This window comes from Pinus tabuliformis, chromosome J (assembly GCF_031772625.1).
Source record: "Pinus tabuliformis cultivar Carrire ecotype Pingquan chromosome J, CPIR1, whole genome shotgun sequence".
Taxonomy (NCBI): Eukaryota; Viridiplantae; Streptophyta; class Pinopsida; order Pinales; family Pinaceae; genus Pinus; species Pinus tabuliformis.
In genome coordinates, this window is record NC_142295.1 from 708,722,784 (window position 1) to 708,742,008 (window position 19,225).

The following is a 19,225-nucleotide window of genomic DNA, read 5'->3' on the forward strand; positions in this document are numbered from 1 at the left end:
GGCGACTCCGTTGGGGAAGATTTTCTAATTAGTTTGTTTGTGTATCTTTTTGTTGTTTGTTTCATAAACTCATAAGTAGCATTCGAACTGCATTTGCCACAACAAATGCAAAGTAGACAACTGCTACTTCAATCCATTCACTGGATCTATTTATGATTTGAACAGTTGATTCACAAATGATCTGATTGCCCTTTGTGATAGCTCTTAGACCCTCCTTAGATCTACCCTCTGATTGTGCATTACTGATTTCTTTTACTCGGCCAAAAACCAAAGACTAAACTGCAAACTGTGACCCAGAACCCGAATAGAATTCTCGTTTCTGCCCCAACGCAGGTACTGTGAAGAGTTCCTGCATTTCAGCGCAGTTCCCGTGAGGGCAACCTGCGCTGCAATCCAGTTTCTCTGTGTTACAGGTGCGCTGATCAGACTAGCCCTGTGCAGCTGAGGTTCTTGTGCTTCATTCTTTCCAGTTTTGTCTCTGATTTTTGTAGCCCGTGATCAGTATATGTGTCTGTTTAAAAACCCCTTTTCCTTGCTGTAATTCCGCCTCTTTTGTACAAAATAACTGTAGATGTTTTTATGTGTTTGTTGAGTCGTTTACAGTTTTCCATTGCAATAGTAGAATAGTCGTACTGTCGTCCTTTGATTTAGATCTGTTGCAAGTGTCGATTTCGATCATAGGAGAAAGTTTGATTGCTGTTGATAGTTGACTATACTTTTACTTTTGCCTTTGGTCTGAATTTATGTTTTTCTAGTGTCAAAAAACGAGTGTTTATTTCAAAATCGTAAAGCGTCGTAATCGTCTTTATCTTTTGATTTCGAAAAGAAGCTTGTTTGTGTTTGACGCTTGAAAGCAAATTCAGATTTGTACATCAACTTTCTTTTTAGAATCAATATTAAGAAAGTCGAAAAAAAATACATGCACATGTGCATTTGCATATTGACAGTCTGTTTGGCTTGATTTAGGAAAGTGCATTTACAGTGTGCTCTTTGCTCTTTGTGAAAAGATTGTGTCTTTCTTTTCCCCTAGTAGCTAGGATTTTCATTGCTGAAAAGAGATAAAAGTTTTCTTATCATCTTTAGATTGCATTTTAGGAATTACATCTACATCTCGTGGTGAACCCCAAAAGGAAAACTTCATAAGAAAGATCAACTTAAAATAAATTCAATGAATCTAACAACGCTTTGGAACTTAACGCACAACATTTAGAGGTTTAGGCTAGAGACGTATTCCGGCGTCGTAAAGCCTAGTAACTGTTGTCCTCACTGATGGTTGGGTGATTCCTCCACTTTGAGACAATAAGTGCCAATACGGACTTGTGCTCCCACGTACCGTCGAGTATATATTGGGAGACCCCTATAGGCTTAAATCCTTTATCCATAGGAAGCTGTGTCTGCCGCCCTATTGATCGCAATGCACTGAACACAACATTCGGGAAGATTGACTGCCGTACCGTAAAAAGTATTCTGCAGTTTTGCGATTGGTTTGGTACTCCCTCTACCTAGATATCCAGAGCAGTCCCTTTCATTCCTTTTCAGACTCCTTAACGGAAAAGGTCCATCTGAGCACTTGTCACTTCAGGCTCATTAAAAATCGAAGGAGACTAGAGTCATCTTTTGTTTTTTCTCGACTCTTAAAAACTGAAAGACAAGTTGTGTCAAAAGCGTCTAAAATTCATTTAATTCAGAAACACAATTCCCCTTTTTATTTTAGTTGATCGAGTAATCCGCAATCGTGGAAGAAAGTCAATTGAAACCCCGTCGTTCGTGGAGGCTTACGAGTCAACCGTCTTTGTCTCCGGAATCGAAACCAGTACGGAAAAAGCGAACTCGTTTAACCGGTTCCAAATCTCCTATTAAGTTAGAACAAGTGTTCCAACGACATCAGAGACTCCGGTTACTCCAAACATTTCTGGAATCCCTGCCTCTACAGAAGAAGTTCAACAACCACAAAGGGACAGTGATACTGATCCTATTCTGAGAGTAAACACTTGTGTTACCGAACCAGTTCCATCTACAACCGGTTCAGAGAGTCTTTCTCTTCAAAAATCTGTCCCTGTCGATTCCATACCTTCTTCAGCACCAGAAATATTTTATGGACCTGACGGTCTTCCCCTTCCACCTGGTCTGATTGCAATTGAAGAAATTGTAGAAGATCCTCAAACAAGTACTCCAACGCACTTTGGAGTCGGGATCACTCTATATCCTTCTTCATCAGAAGTTAGTCTACCACCAGCAGAAGCTCCTGTAGAATCGCTAGGTAATCTTTTGGATAGACTACAAATGTTTGAACAACCGTCAACATCTAGGACTGTATCATCCGACACAGCGACGACGGAACTTCCTGCTATCACTCCGACAATGTTCGCCGGCATACCAGCTGTCCCGACTAGCTCTCAGCCGCTAGAAGGAGCCCACTCAGGGGCTATTACGACAGTATGGTCCGTTCCTGTTTGTTCATCCGGAATAATATCCGGAAACTCTTATGTTGAGTCTCAACAAATTGATCCATTTGGAGGTCAATTTGGGCAGTCTGGTCCCCAAGGGCAAACAATTCCCTTGAGTTCCGGATTACCACCGTATGGGGGGAAGTATGCCCTTTCATTGCCCCCTCAGGGAGGATATCCATACGGGAGTTCACAACAACATTCAGGTTACACTGGAATTACTTCAAGTGGTTGGGTACCTATACTACCTCAACAACCAAGAGTTGTGTATTCGATGCAACAATGCGTACCTATGTCGAATATCCCGACTACGCCAGCTATTGTGACGGTCTCACAAGTTCAAACGCTGCCTGTTGTACGCCAACCTCAGGTTTCTCAGGTTATAATGCAACAGCCCCTTGACCCTGCGACTCAACCACAATCACCGACTAGTGGGGCGACACAGGTCCAGACGGGTACAATTACCCCTCACCTTGGTCCAACGGTTAGTATAGCGCAACAGCACATGGCTTCACAACCATGGCTGGTGCAATACCAACAACCACAATTCCAACAAGTATACCAAGGTTCTGAGCAGCAAATCTTTGCAAATAGTGGGCAACCGTACATTCAAAACGGTCAAAATCAACCATTTTACAATGGTCATGTCCACCAACCTTACCAGTCATACCAGCATCAAATGCATTATGCTGGTATGCAAAGACCAACTGCTCAGGCAATCCCATCTTATCCTGGGTATGCTTCACCTAACCTGAATCAACAGTTACCCTTTGTGGCAACCTTAGAGTTACCTGATTTAAATCGGTTAACAAATGATCCAATTGCTTACGCCCCTTGGTGGCCAGCGATTCCACATAAACTTCCATAAGATATTCCTAAATTTAATGGAAATCCGGGTGAAGATCCATCGAATCACGTGATGACCTTTCATCTGTGGTGTTCATCAAACACCCTAAATGATGATTCGATAAGACTTCACCTCTTTCAGAGGACGTTAATGGGTCCAGCGGCAAAATGGTATATTGAATTGCCTAGAGCTTCGTTCGACAACTTTAGTACCTTAGCCACAACCTTTTTAACCCATTTTCAATTACCAATAAGGTACGAAACGGGAACAGAACTTCTTACCAACTTCAAACAGACAACGGCCACTCACATATCTGATCATATACATGAGTGGCGACGTCGTCGTAGGATGGTAAAAACGTACGTCCCCGATCAGCTATTAGATGAATGGTTTTTCAAGTCATTACTGCCTTCCATCACGGAAGATGTGGCAAAGGGGGGAGTCATAACAGAAGAGCAAGTTATCGCTCGTGCACAATATCTGGACTTGATCTATACTCAGTGCAGCACGCTCTATGACAAAATACCTGACGCCCCTAGACCGGAATTCTCAATTCCACTTCCTCCTAAATCAAACAATGACTCTCATGCCGGCGATGGCGTGATTGGCACGACAGACATGAAATCGACAAAGGCTACATCCAAAAAGGCCCGTAAGATTTCAGGTCAAAATGCAAAAGATGAACTTCTTGCTTCGGAAGTAAATGCCGTATCGACAGATAAAGGCAAAGAAACCAAACAACCAGGAAGCAAGAAGAATGGCAAAGGGAAGAAGAAGAAACAGGAGGAATCATCACTTGGAAAATCTTCTTCAAACCCTCCTGGAGATAGGAAACCAAAAAATCCATGCTTCATATGCGATGAGGATCATTGGACCGCAGACTGTCCATACAAGGCTGAGATTAAAAAATTCTTTAAGAATTCAAAAACCTCCGCAGTATTAACTGATCCGTTTCCAAATCCAGGAACAAATCTGGTTGAAAGTGGAAATGATTCCCCGTCTCAAGTGCTAATGTTGTCGGTTTCAAAACAACAAAATGATGCTTTGATATCGACAAGGAACAAAGATTATGGGAATCCACAGCTGTCGAACAACAAGGATAAAAATCAACCAAGTAGTTCGACAACAACTTCGACAGAAGTTGTGCCACCCACCATTCCTAAATTAACGATAAAACCGCCAAAAGGAGTAGTACACAAATCGACGTTTAATCCCCACGCTAGAGCAGCACAACATTATAACATAGTGGAAGATTTGGCCCAATCGCCATCCGCTATGTCGACTCTTGAAGTACTACAAAATTGCCCATCCCAAAGGCAGGCTTTATTATCAGCCATTGGTGGGATTGACCCAAAGGATTCCGATCTTGTATCCTTCAATCATAAAGGATACGATCCTCAGTTACCAGCTCAATTAGCTTTCCTTATTCAAGTGAAAGCCCTCAACAAAATTGTTCATCGAACAATTATTGATGAGGGGGCATCTACATGCATTATGTCAATGAGTTGCTGGAAAACTTTAGGATCTCCAACCTTGTCGCGATCTTCGACGACATTAAAAGCATTCGACGGAAGGACATATACCCCATATGGTATCCTAAATAACTTGAAAGTTGAACTAGGAGGGAAAATGGTAGAAATAGATGTTGAAGTCATCGATGGGAATCTTGATTACAACATCCTACTAGGAAGACCATGGATTTATGCCATGGCAGCTGTTGTGTCGACCTATTTTAGAAAGATTGCATTTCCCTTTCAAGGAGGGATTACAATCGTCGACCAACAAAACTTCCTCCCCAATGGTTCTCAAGTTACTGGAAGCATTCCCATGATCCATGGAAGCCCCCATTCACTTCAGAATATCGGAGTAGGCCTACTGAAAGATCCTATACTAATGGGAACTTTCACTCTTCCACCTCCAATCAATCTGGCAGAAGTAGCGTCGATAGGAACCTGCAACATGATATCTTCTACAAAGATCTCAGAAAACGATATCGACATGGATCATGCAGTGGTTTTGCCCCCAAGCCAAACGGAAATATTATAGCAATCAATGTTTCTAGCATGGGAGGCAAACCCAAATCAACGCTCATCAAGCGTTTGGATAGATAGGTCTAGAGAAAATGGTACTCCTTCAGATCCTTGGTCGCGAGTGCATGTCACCGACGAAGGAATTGTCCAATCAATGGTAATTGAAGGAGCACCATGGAATGATTCCCACCATCGTTCTCTTCTTCCGGATTGTGGAGAAGATACTCGAAAAGACCTTTATCATCCTTCAGTCTTTGATTTTCTATCAAATACTATAAATACAGTAGATTCCGAGCGAAACTTATCCAACATTGAAGAGACTATAGCCATAAATATCTCGACCAAAAAAGATATTGTAGAGAATATTTATGTTGGCAAATGTTGTTCTCCTTCAGAACTGGAAATATATAACGCTCTTTTTCGCGAATTCAGAGATGTCTTTGCTTGGTCATACAGTGAAATGCCAGGCATTGACTCGAGTATCGTTGAACACGAAATTAAGATGTATCCAGATGTCAAACCAGTACGACAACGGCTAAGGTAGGTGCACCCCAAGAAAGCCGTTGCCATTGAGGCAGAAGTTGAAAAACTTCTACATGCTGGTTTCATCTACCCGGTTCCTCTAATTGATTGGGTATCGAATATTGTCCCTATTATGAAAAAACAAGGGACAATTAGAATGTGCGTCAATTACAGGGATGTAAATCAAGCTTGTCCAAAAGACAACTACCCTACACCCTTCATTGACCAGATAATTGATGAATGCGCCGGATGCGAAATCTTTTCATTCATGGATGGATTCTCCGGGTATAATCAAATAAATATCCGCCCACAGGACCAGTCAAAGACTACATTTATTTGTTCGTGGGTCACATTCGCATATCGAAAATTACCCTTTGGTTTAAAAAACCCAGGGGGCATGCATCCTAGTCTGCTTCGGCAGGAAAACTTCGGGTATAGGGTAGGTTTCCGCGGGAGAATATGACTAGTCTGTACCCCATCCGTGATTGGAAGAGGGGTTATTCTAGAACAAGATTCTCTTGTCAAAGTTATGTGAGTTGGCGAGCACCGCCACTCACCTTTGTTTATCTCAATAGACATCGCCGAAGAAGTGTTTTGTTTGCGCCGCGAATAGAACAATCTTTGGGTAACCTGTAAGAGGTAGGCCTCTCTCGTGAGAACAAGTGTTTTGCCGGAGAGAAGTAGAGGTAACCTTGAAACTCTGTTTTATACCTGAGGGCATGCAAACCTTTTGGAGTGCAAGCAAAGAGCGATTATTTATCTGTTTTTTGGATTAGTCGTTTCCTAACTTGCATAAAGAAAGGATGTGGGGCAACACTCTAAAAATTGCCGTTTTTATATGAGACATTCATATCATATGACTGGATTATTCGAGCAGTGTTTATCGTGAGGTTCAAGCTCATTAAAAAATAAACCCGGACCGAGCAAATGTTTCCACCCACGTTTAAGCTCATTAAAAAATGAACTATTCCCCAGTAAATAACCACCGTGAATGTAGTACTTCAGCCATTAAAGCCTTGGTCGTGTTTGCACCGTCACCTCCACTTTTCATTGGCTGGTCATTCACCTCTATTTGATTGTTTACCCATTTTGAGGAACAGCTGCGAAGAGTGATTTCAATAGCCATCCTTGTGACACTGCCGTGATTGGAAAATTCCAAACCTTACCTGGAATCAGCTGCTACCCATTCCATCACTCGTTCCTCAAAAGACGAGTCTCCTTTAAGCTCTTTTCAACTAACTCGTAAAATATGAAAAGATTGCCGAGTCCTTGGCCTTCCAGCTCGTTAAAGGGACAGGAAGTGCTATCCCTCCTCTAGATTTAATCTTTTTGGACCTGAGGGCTTATTGCACAAAAAGATCGAGCACTTGTTTTCTTCGGCTCATTAAAACTATCGAAAATTCATCCCTTCTGTATTGTTTTATACTTTTTCGGACTTAAGGGATTAGATGACGAAAAAGGAATTATGGAGTTACCTTTACGTACCTTTTCAGACTCTCTAAAAATGAAAAGGACCAAGTTATCTTTGTCGTTAAACTCGTTAAAAAGATTAATAGCGACAAACTTGTCTTTAGACGAGAATGAGTTTCACTATCGCTAGGCTCGTTAAAACATAGCGATGGGTTTGCCCGAAGGGAAAATTATAGAACAAGCATATGTTATCCTCCTCAAGCTTGACAAAAATAAAGAGGTACTGGTCAGCAATGACTGGGGAAAAATTGGGAAGAAAACTCAAAGAATCTTTATTGGTAGCAAGTCGCTCTTGAACATGACACTTCCACTCCGTGTCCGAGTCGGGTTGGGTTGTTTCATTCACCGGTCACATCACCATGGTCACGCCATACCATCCACATTTGGGGTAAATGCTACCAATCCATCACATAAGTGTCACCGAAATGTTCAAGAGAAGTAATCCAGAGAAGTCACCTGTGTCCCATCCACTACCATACATTATACTTCATTCTTTCATGACCGCCATCCTGAACCGTATATCATCAGATTGTTTTCACCTCCATCAAAATCATTTGCTCCGTTCCGTGTCATTGATGTGGGATTCATTAAGGCCCTCCTTTGACGGATCGATTCTTGTCGACATCAGCTCATTATCCAAGAAGTTGATCTAGGAACACCCCATTCAGTACTTTGAAGCTTGCATGCCTTAATGGTAAGTTTCTCACTTCCGGCGACAGGTTTACATCAATGGCCTTCGACCGAAAGATTTTGCGTGGTGTTCGACGCCAAGTCCTTTATTCACACCACGTGAATTGTACTGTAGTACCTTGAGGGTCATTATCATTATCGGTGATTCCTCTCGTGCTTGTTAACAATTTACATCATTGACTGGTAATCAAGCGATGTCTTTCCATGTTCGACTTCAGAACATTTCTCACATGGATCGACTTGTACTTCGAGTGAAGATCGGACGAGATTGAAGACCCCGGATCTAGTTTCATCCATCCGGGCTGCGATATATATTCAGGAAAATAAAGACATTAAATGTACAACATTGCAGCACAGATAATCATCCTACCAAAAGGATGATGGCTCTATCAGAATCATCAGTCTACACTCAGACGATTGTCTGTCCTATGTACATGAAAATGAATTTATAAAGTTGAGCATGGGAATGCCCGCCTCAGCTAGATCATGAAAAACAGTATGAAGATAATGTATTGTATTGTATCTTATTACAGGTATCCTCCCAGCATTGAAAGAAATTCGGATCCTCATAATAAAGCATTTCACCCGATTAACGGCCTCATACATTAGGGGGCAACTGTTATAGACATTTTTGTGCCTTGCAGCACCAAGCATGAAATTTCCATAAACCAAGGGCTCCTAAGTCCCTAAAAGTGTTGTTCCAACCCCTAAAGGAACGTCAAGGTCAACAAATTACAGCTTCTCCCAGAAGTTCTCCACCAGAAACTGCTCAGAATCAGTCAAATCAGGATCATTTCAGCTGCTCCACTAGCTAGCTGCGTTGCATAGCACCTAAATACACTAGCTAGGTGCGTTGCAACGCACCTAAATGAACTATCAGGGTGCGTTGAGTGGGAAATGACAAATGGCAGTGCCATTCCGCGAGGTGGAAAGATAATGGAAGCTTCCAGAATCTTCTCCAATGACACTTGCCTCACTGAATTCGACCAAGGATGAGTAAGAGGCTCTCAGTCTCCAAGTGGAAGCAAGAATTGACAGAGAGAAGACACTAGTGAAATCATAAGCTGACTCATCCTCCTTGCATACATCTATATATGGATCCCTCATCCCAGAGATCCAGAGGCTAGAATTTTGTACATTGCAAAGAATTGCTGTTGGTTTTGAGATAGATATTAGAGTATTGGGTGATTTATGCTTTGTTGGAGGTGAAGAAGGGGATTCTTTGCTGGGAGGTTGATGCTGGATCAGGAATCATCGGTTGTAACTCCTCCTGGATCTTCTTGTTATATCAATAAAACTATTTGAGTTTCTCCTACATGCTTGTGTATCATTGATGCTTGCTACATTTGTATGTTTAGCTTAAATCTGATCCTAAGCTTTTTATGAATATAGATCCATGTCTTTGTGTAGTTTTCTTCTTCTGTGATCTTACAGGAACTTGGTGAAGCTGGGCAAGTAAGGGAGCAGGTAGCTGGAAGCTGTCAAAGAAGAGAGGGATTGGATCAAAGGACTAGCGCAAGACACAGGTCGGTTCTTTCTATCCACTTCTATCTTTAATTCATAAAGGAAATACAAAAGTAGTTTTCTCTGTTTGTTTCTAAGGCAGCTGTCACACCTTAGTGGGATAGAGCAGTTCTAAATAGGCACTTTTCTCGGTAACATCCATTAGAAAATTGCACATGTTTCCGAGTCGGTCATCCCAACAGTCGACCAACTGTTCATCTCAGAAATTGCGCAATGTTCATGAGCAGGCTTTCCACTGCCCATCAGTTGGTTCATCTCAGAAATTATGTAGAGATGATCAGCAGGCCGTCCTCCTAGCCTCAGTGTAGTTTTCCTTTCCAGAAACCCCTAGCAACAGACTGCCAGTTCCCTCTAGGAATTACGCAGTTTTTGCTACCAGTATCCCAGGCATCCAACTGGAATTTCCCTCTGGGAATTGCATAGTTTTGGCTGCCAGTGACCCCAGAGGCCAACTGGCAGTTCCCTCTGGGAATTGTGCACTTTTGGCTACCAATATCCTGGGCAATTCCCATGAAAAACTGCACAATCCCTACCTGCTGACCCTTCATCCAACTCGACTCGTTCCTTGGAAAATTGTGCAAATGTAGCTATCTAGTCCCACTGCCTGTTCATTCTGAAAAATGAATAGAGCATGCCTGTCTTTCCTGCCAGCAACCCGAACTGTTCCTCGCAATATTTGGGCAATTTTGCCTCCCAGCCGAGCCAGACCTTGCAGACAGTCACTGTCAACTTAGATTTCCTATCTCCATCTCTTAGTGACTCTTGTGTAGTTTTCATTAGCAGTTTCCCGGAGCCATCATCCCACATCACAGCCTTACTGCCTCTCTCGGTCACCTGCATCTGAATGATCATTTGTCATGGTATACTAGGAGGTTTTGGATTTGATGTCATCTTGTCATGAGTGATTGCAGGTACAGGTACACCAATGAACATGGCAAGCTGATGAATGGGATGAACAAAGGAAGTACATGTAGAATGACAGTTCCACCAACAGACGAACAAAGGAAGCATGCGAAGCGGACGAATGCGACGAACATGCACCTTCACGAATAGATGATCCTGTCAAGCCTTCCAACATGCAAGCAAGGAACAACATGCTAAAGCTTCATCAAGCGAACCAAGGACCATCGAAGACTCCACGCACTTTGCCATGGGGAGATGAAGCTATGATACACCATGAAGACATCCATCACCAACAGCACTATAGCTCAACATGCACTCCAGCAGCAACACGAATGTACCAACATTGTCATGTCATGTCAAGTCATGTCATGAGTCATGTCGCCCACATCTCCACTATGGGCTTGTTGTCAATTAATGTGATGTAACATGGAATTCCAAGAGACCCTGTTGAACAAAGAGTCATGTAAGTCGAAAATTCATGGAAGTCAAACGGTCATGAGGGTAGTCGAGCAACCACAAGGGTCAGTTTCACCCTTGGCTATAAATACCCCCTCATTTGTACATGTAATGGTACATTTCACCTCAACTTCTCCCACATAGGCAAGAGATTCTGTAGTATTTTCTTTGAGGAGTAAGTAGTGGCTCTAGAAGGAACTTTCGCTTAATTTAGAAGCCTGCTAACAGGCCAACACATTTTCACACATGTATTGTATCTATTGTAAGACTGATCTCTAACACTTGTAATTCATGTTTCTTTAACCTGTTTTCTACATCTGAACTACTTCATTTGTTCTAATGCATAATATATTAATGGAAATGTGTTGTATATGTTATTAATGTTGTCTCGCCCATGTAGACTGCTCTCCCGGACATCAGATAAACCGTTCACATGAAGCTTGCTGTAACAATTCTTGCAATTGTTCGGATTGTTCCGTGAGTGTTGTACGTGTTATCCTACCTTGTATGTTGTGACTTCCGCATCCGTGTGGACTGCTCCACCAGAAGTTGTGCATGTTCTGTTGTGTTTAGTTTTCCTAGCAGTGTTGAGACTTTTCCCAATCGACCTGGAACTCACTCTCACCCTGTCCCTCGACAGTTAAAGAACCATCGACACAAGTGACACTTACACTCACCAGGCACATGAACCTCACTTCTCGAAGACAAAATGAACCACTCTCATGTGCTGACAAGCAAGAGTTGAGGCAAATGTTTAAGACAATGGCAACCAGGCCATCATACTGGATGGGACTCCTATACCAAACGGTGTGAGGTCTGGTTGGGATTTCATACCCGGGTGATCCTCTGAATGTTGGCAAGTCTAGCACCATCAACAGGTCACTTGAAAGTAAACCTCCAATTGATCATGTGGAGGAGCCTTCAAGGGGATTGAGCTTGTTACTCTGCCCTTGCGTGTATGTCCGATCTACGACTGTCCCCCCAGGTAAAATTGTTGTATTTGGTGAACATAGTGACTATAATCCTAGGGCTCTACCTAAGGTGATGACAGAGGGAAGGTCATGCTGTACTTGGAACAGACATTGGCTAGACTCACTTGGACTCTCTGGAGGGTAATCTTTGCTTGAGATGGTTTATAGCAGAGTTACTTGCACCAGACCATTTCATTAAGCAGGTTGTCAGGGTAACTAGTTCCAAACACTCATTTTCTATAAAAATTTTCACCTTGATCTCTTCAATGTTGGATTTCATCACCAACTAGTAAATATTGATCTCTGTGAAGAGTAAGTTTGTATGGTTTGAACTCCTAGATTTTTAGCGCGTGTTACTTTCTGTGTTTTTTACTTTTTAGAGACTTTAGGTGTAATTTAGATATTGTGTGATTAATAAATTGAATTTTTTTCATTGTGGCAGAACTACCAATACAATCACGTAGGATACTCGGGGATCCCCCTGAGTATACACTCAGCTAGTGAGAAAAGATTAAAGCAGAAAAATCTAAATCATCTGAAACTAGAACTGCAACAGAAACTAAAACTTCTACTATTATAGATTCTGATGTAAGAGGAACTGAAGTTAATCAACCTATAACATCTACTATTTTAGGCCTTGAAGTAACAAAAACTGAATTTGATCAAACTCAGAATTTAACATCACACTCAGCAGCAACTGATTTACAAATTATTGAACTCGTTCAAACTGAATCAGATACTGGAGAATCTTCCGATAGAAACCTCATTTCTGAACCAGATATTGATGAACCTGAGTCTGATATTTTTGAGCCTAAAATTCATACACCTACTACAACACATATTCTGGATCCTCCACTTTCACCACGTGTGAAACTTATCATTACTGATAGTCTCCCTCCTACTCTCATTGCCATTGAAGAACTTATTTCAGACAAAGAGGAAGAACCTATAGTTTCTACTAGTGAACCTGCAGATATCTCAGAACTTTTGTTTGAATCTCTTTGATGAGCACCATTATTGTAGCAAGAATGCTGCAACTCCTGGGGATACCAACTTCACTTTATCAACCCGGGGTTCGAACAAACTTGGAGGTGACAATGTTGTATACACAAGTAGATGCGATGGGTCCACTCTTTTTCACTACTAAGATGGCGATAGACCACTATGGTTTCTCAAACCAGCATTCTATTGATTTAGAAGAAGCTTGATTACCAATGAGGAAAGGGAAATTTACATTAACTGAAATATTGTCTACTGTAGTAAGGAAATACTGAAATCAAATGCTTAAACACACCACTCATCTAACTAACTGCTAAGAGGCTTTGCTTCAAAAGAATGCTAAGTTATCATGTGTGTAATCCTACTATCCTAGGCATGCAATCTGAAATAACCAAACACTCTACTGTTGTGCATGTAAATGAACACAATAACTCTTTTTTCCTTTTTTTCCTTTTTTGTGTGAAAATATGAATGCTAAATCCTCTTGGTGATGTGGCAGGTGGGTTAGAGATGGTGGTGAAGGGTCAGATGGCTTGGGAGGCAAGTAGGGGTCTTTTCCTATCTTCCTGGATGCTTTTTCCATGATTCGACCCCAAAACTGGCCACTAGAGATCGTCCTACAGGATGTCCTAATGCTTCCTATAGGATGTCTTAATGCTCCTACAGGATCCCTTGTATTCCTACAGGATCTGGCTGAGAGAAATAGGAGTGATTTGGAAGGTGGTATAGGGCTTAGGGAAGGTGAATGGTGGGAGAAATAAGACAAGGGAGTGGCTAGGACTTCTTCAGAGCTCAAAACAGAGTTTGTAAGATGGTTGGATTTGCTCAACAACCTTGGAAAGTTGTTCTTATGGAATGATGAATTAGTTGAGGGACTTAGTGGCTTTTGGTGCTCATGGATGGATGAGGTTAGTCTGGGGTTGCTGGTCATGACATATCCCTTCACTATTGAAACTCTTGCATTGCATCAATCACTGGAATTTATCAATGAATCATGTCAAATAAGAAAGATTTTCAATCAACTTAAGAAAACAAAATTTCATTATTTGGCTGCCTAGTTCATGCATGAAAATACTTGTAGAGTAATGTGAAACACTATGAGATCTAATACAAGGCTGAAGATATCATAAATGACAATTTAATCTTATTCTGGAAAACTAAAAAGAAGCTGGCCTAAGTAGAAGAAAACCCTAAATTCCATGAGAAATGAGAATTCTGTCTTTTTGGAGCTGCAGAGGAGTTCTTTCCTCAAACCATGGTCCCTGAAGGGAGGAGTGACACCAAATCCACATGCTAACAACTTTTTGGTATTCCTTTATCTTTCTAAGCTACTGCTAAAGCAATGCAAAAATGGAAGCAAACTAACCAAATTCACAACTATTTGCAATGAAATAATGCTAAAACCAATTCAACCATTAATCTATGAAATCAACTAAGCATACAAGTATAAGAAGATAAGCCTTTTCTACTAGGGTTGGGCCCTAACCCAAGAGATTCAGCCCTCTGAGTCAACTCAGTGCTAGATCAAGGAAATGCTCATTCTCATTATCATATTAGAAAAATTACATAACGATGTCTTCCACAAGTCTTGAACTCGAAAATGCTTAGTGCTCTTACATAAAAAATATGAATCCTAATGAGGCTCTAGGCCTCCTTATTTATACATCTGAAGTCTCCAACGACTTCCTTAAATTTAGGGAGGCTTGGCTCCCAAAATCAAGATGAACTGGATCTTAATTGTCACTAGCTCGGCTGCCTTTTGATCTTCATGACTCGGCTGGTTGCAACTCCGATGTAGTGTGATTTGATGGAGGAATATTTGAATGAGTGAGGATTAAATGAGGAGGATCTATCTCCTAGAATCTTTACTCCTTGTATCATTCGATTTTCTGCCCTTAATTATCCAATTGCCATGATTTTCTCTCAAAAACCTGCAATCAATGCACCTTAGACCACTAGACATAACATCCTATTTTTACTCATCTCATTAAGCAAAATATAATTAAAAATGTAAGGAATTATGAGAAGAGTTGATTTTAATAAGCTTGGAGGTGTATTAAGGTCCATATAGTTACCCAATTATGAGGCTCCTCATCACCCCCCTACTGAAAGCGCTGCTCATCCTCTGAGAAACTCAATCTATATCCATTTCCTTCATTTCTCTAGTGGCCTCCCTGACATCCCATGGTTCTACTATAGTTTCTTCTTCTTGTCAATAAAATCTTTCCTTCCTCTCTACCTCTTCCCACTGCTTTCTTTATTCCTCTTCTTTCCTTCCTTCCAACATTCCTAAGAGTAGTGGTGGACTGAGTCTCAAGCCAAACCAACTGACTTTGAGTCTTTGTAGAGCTTGATTGTACATGGGTGTTCTATTTAGTTCCTCTCTCATTCTATGAGGAGAATGGTATCTTCTGATTTTCAGGTTGTAGGGCAAGGTGTTCCATCTCCTTTGGCAAGCTTGCATGCTATCATCTCCTAACAACCTGAACATGTCTTCAAAGTGTGTGACTGCTTGCTCTTGGGCAACAAGGTACCTAGGTGCAAGCTTAGGATCATTTGCAATCAGGTTGTGGGTGCTGATGACAACCATTGGGTTAGATTTCTCAACTCTTATCATGAGGGGTTCTGTCTCTTCTCTTGCCATTATCTTCTTCATCTCTACAATTGTTGCCTCCTCATGATTCATCCATGATGATAATATTATCAATTGCAAGTCCTCTAGTTTTGAATTTGGGTCCCACACATTCAAATCTGTCAAGGGCAAGTTGTGTAGGTAAAACTCAGACATTTTTTCTCTATCTTCCAGGGTGCTTCGATCACATAGATCAATGAGTTGTATGTAGTCTTTGAAAGGCATAGTGCCTCTCTATGCTAAAGTCTTAATTTGGAATTGTAGCCACTGTTCCTTAAGATACAAGGCATAAGACTTTGCTGGCATCCTGCACTGGATTACCTCTAAAGATAAACTAGCCATAGCTTCCAACTGGCTTTCTCTTTCTTGTAACTGTCCCCTTAGCCAGGCATTCTCTGCTTCCAACTAAGCTTTCATCATTACCTCTCTATCCCTTGTGCTGCTCAGTTCTCTGCCCATCTCCTTTACTTTCTCCTCCATGTGGCCTACATCCTCCACTCCTTTAGATTTAGCAATTTGCATCCACCTGTGTGTCCTTGCCCTTTCTTTTTCAATCTCCAAGAATAAGGGGATGGAGAATTTCTATTGGATGACCCTACCCCCTTCAATGAACATGTAGTAAGAGTTGAGGTTGGGTTGAGGACTAGGTTCTCTCTGTTTTAGGTCTTCTTTGTTTCTTGCTGAGTGATGCCTTCTTTGTCCATTTTTTGAGTTTCCTGTAGGTTTAGCAGAGCTTCCTGTAGGATGGCCTCTGCTTCTTGTAGGTCCTTTTATGTCTCCTATAGGAGACCTTTTCGCTTTGATGAGGTAGGCCTTGAGACAGGCCTCCTAACATAGGTGATCGGAGATTTGGGAGAGGCTTGTCCTGATGATCCTTCTCCTTGATTTTTCTCAAGAGGAGTATCTTATCTTGTTTCTGTTGTGAGTATTCAAAGAAAACATGAGTTTTTGTGGGTGTTTGAGGTCTTCCTTGCCTGATTCTTGTGCTTTGTATTGTCCTAAAGTACAACGAGGTTTGTCTCTGTCTCTTCCCCTTTGGCTTGATAGGTGTACTTAGGGCAGTAAGAGCAGTTGTTTCCTCTTTCTCAGTGGGTTCCGGGGATTCCCTTAGTGATTCTTCCCCTTATTTTCCTTGAATGATAGACCTCCATTCTTATTTCTGTTCTATTTCCTCTTTTCCATTCTCCTTCTCATCGTTGTCTTTCTCTTCCTCTTCTTCCTCCAGTTCCTCACTATGTTCATATGTTTCTTATTTTGTTTCTTCTTTTGTCTCTCCTTCCTTTTCCTCCTCCTTTTTTTCCTCCTCTGTTTCCTCTTCATCCATCTCACTAGCAGCGGGGCTTTTTTCATATTCAAGAGGTTTTATTTCTGCCTCTGCCTGCATGTCTCTGAAAGTTGTCCATGTAATAGGGAGTCTTAGGTTTTGGAGAGCATCTTCTAGGATAAGTTTGATTAACCCATGATGGGCTAGTTGTTGATGTTTTCCTTCCTGCACTTTGATGCTCATATCTATCATTGATTGAAGAAGAAAGTAGGGTATAATTAGTTTTTTTTGAGGAGGTGTGTTTGCTCCAAACCTCAGTTCTTGGAGAAGCCTGAAATGGTATCCATACACCACATTGTATCTCCCTTCACATGATATATATTTAATGAGGTGGTAGCTAACTTCATTCCAAGGGTATGGAAGGCTTTCTCTTCTGACCCCATTTTTGTCCTCCATTGCCTCCTCCCCTTCCAAAAATAATTTCTTCTTTGCAAGGGTGTTGTTACCCTTATCTTCTTTTCTCCAAGGAAACCCTAAAGGAAGTGTGGTGATTCTGCTTATGACTTCAGGGGTGATTTCTACTGAGAGGCCTTTCACCACAACAATGGCATGAGTCCTAGTGAGGGGTATGAGTGAGAGAGAAAAGTATCTGGCCACCTCATCATCATATCCTCTCATTCTTTCAAAGAAACCCATCCAATTGTGCCTTGTGAAAATTTCTACTACAAGAGGGTGCTGATGAATTCTTACTGTGTTTGTGGGTTCCCTCTTGTTAAAACCCCTTGTCATTTTCCCTTGGTAATTGTGGAGGCTTGTATGGGTATAATTCCAGAATTCTAGTGGGTGAGATATTTAAATGATAACTCTGCAATATAATTCCCCTAGACTGCAACTTTCTTAACCAAATGGAAGATTTTTTTCTTTATTTTTTTTAACTGGAAAAGATGGGAAGGTATAGCTCCTACCTCTTGGTTACTATCTGATGAGGACAACCTTTGATCTTTCCTCCCTAAATGCCCACTGATAATATTGTAGATGACTACTCTGTATCCTGTACGTGCTCCTGCGCTGCAAAATTCTCATTGTCTCTCCTGTAGATAGTGCTTCAAGAGGTTGGGAGAAACCTTGTTTCGATGAATCCTCGAGATTGCGAATGCTTCCTTTGCATGGAAATCGATGTTTTATTTCCTCATATGGGTGATCATGTGGGATGGTGTGCTAGCTACCTAAGCACGAGCACCCACTTTTAGACCGTTGGTCCCACTAACACTCCATCATTCCTCCTTACCTCGTAATCATCTCCCACTTCGATCATTTGTAATTTAACCATTTTTGACCTTATCTCATTTTTCCTCTGATTTGATTGCTGCCACGTGTGGAGTGGTCTAACTGTTTTCTCCTCGTTGACTGGCCAAAGGTGGCCAAGTTAACTGGCCACCTTTGCTTATAAAACCAACTCTTTCATAATCCTACTTTTTTTATCATATCGTGCTAACGAGAGAGCATAAGCAAGATGACATACCTGTGGGTAAGATGCTTTGATGTTGCTGCTTGTTGAAGAATGATGTCCTTGTGCTGTGTATTTGCTGCATATTTTTTTTTGTATTTGTCTCTTTTGATGCTTGTTTCCTTTGATGTGCAGGTACTAGAGAGTGATGCTGATGATCCTGCATCTACTGCTGAGCTCTGGAGGAGCTTCCTTGACATTGGGATCTCTATGCTGAAGATGACTGCAACCTTGTGAAATTTCCTTTTATGGGATAGGCTGCTACAGGATTTCCTACAGGAAACCTACAGGATGTCCTGTAAATGCCTCTCCCCAAAACTTTCATTCCTTTTTTCACTTCTGTAGCATGAGGATTGTTGTCATGGGTATAGAAGGGGTCTAGTGACTGGTAGGTGAGAGGTATAGCCTTTAGGTATTGTCCCCTTGTCCTTTGTTCTCACCCTCTTCTATTTGTTTTTTTTCTTCTTCTTTGAAAATTGTAATCTTTTTGGAATTGACTTATTGGATGAATGCAGGGGTAACATGGTGATGAGAGGCATGGTGATGAGGTGGTGGAGTAAACATTTTATTTTTTGACATAGGATGGTCATCCCCTTGCTCTAGGGTCACTTTTCTTGGGATTCCCAAGCCACTATAATTCCTACAGGAAACTCCTGTAGGTTTTCAGGGAATCCTGTAAGATTACTAGAATCCTATAGAAAACACAGAGCCTGTGTAAACTAAGTTGGAGGAGTTCATAAATGGAGGGATTGATGGATGATGAAGAATATGGGATGGAGGAATGAAAATATGGATTGTATAGGTCCTTCTGCTCCTCTCAAGTTGCTCTGATCCTCCTTCTGCTGACCTGCAAACAACATTTTCAAAATTTTTCTTTTCTCTCTTTTTTTATATTTTTCTTTTGTTTTTTTCTTTGAAAACAACTAGTCTGCCTCCAAGAGGTTTTCATCCTAGCTGCTTGCC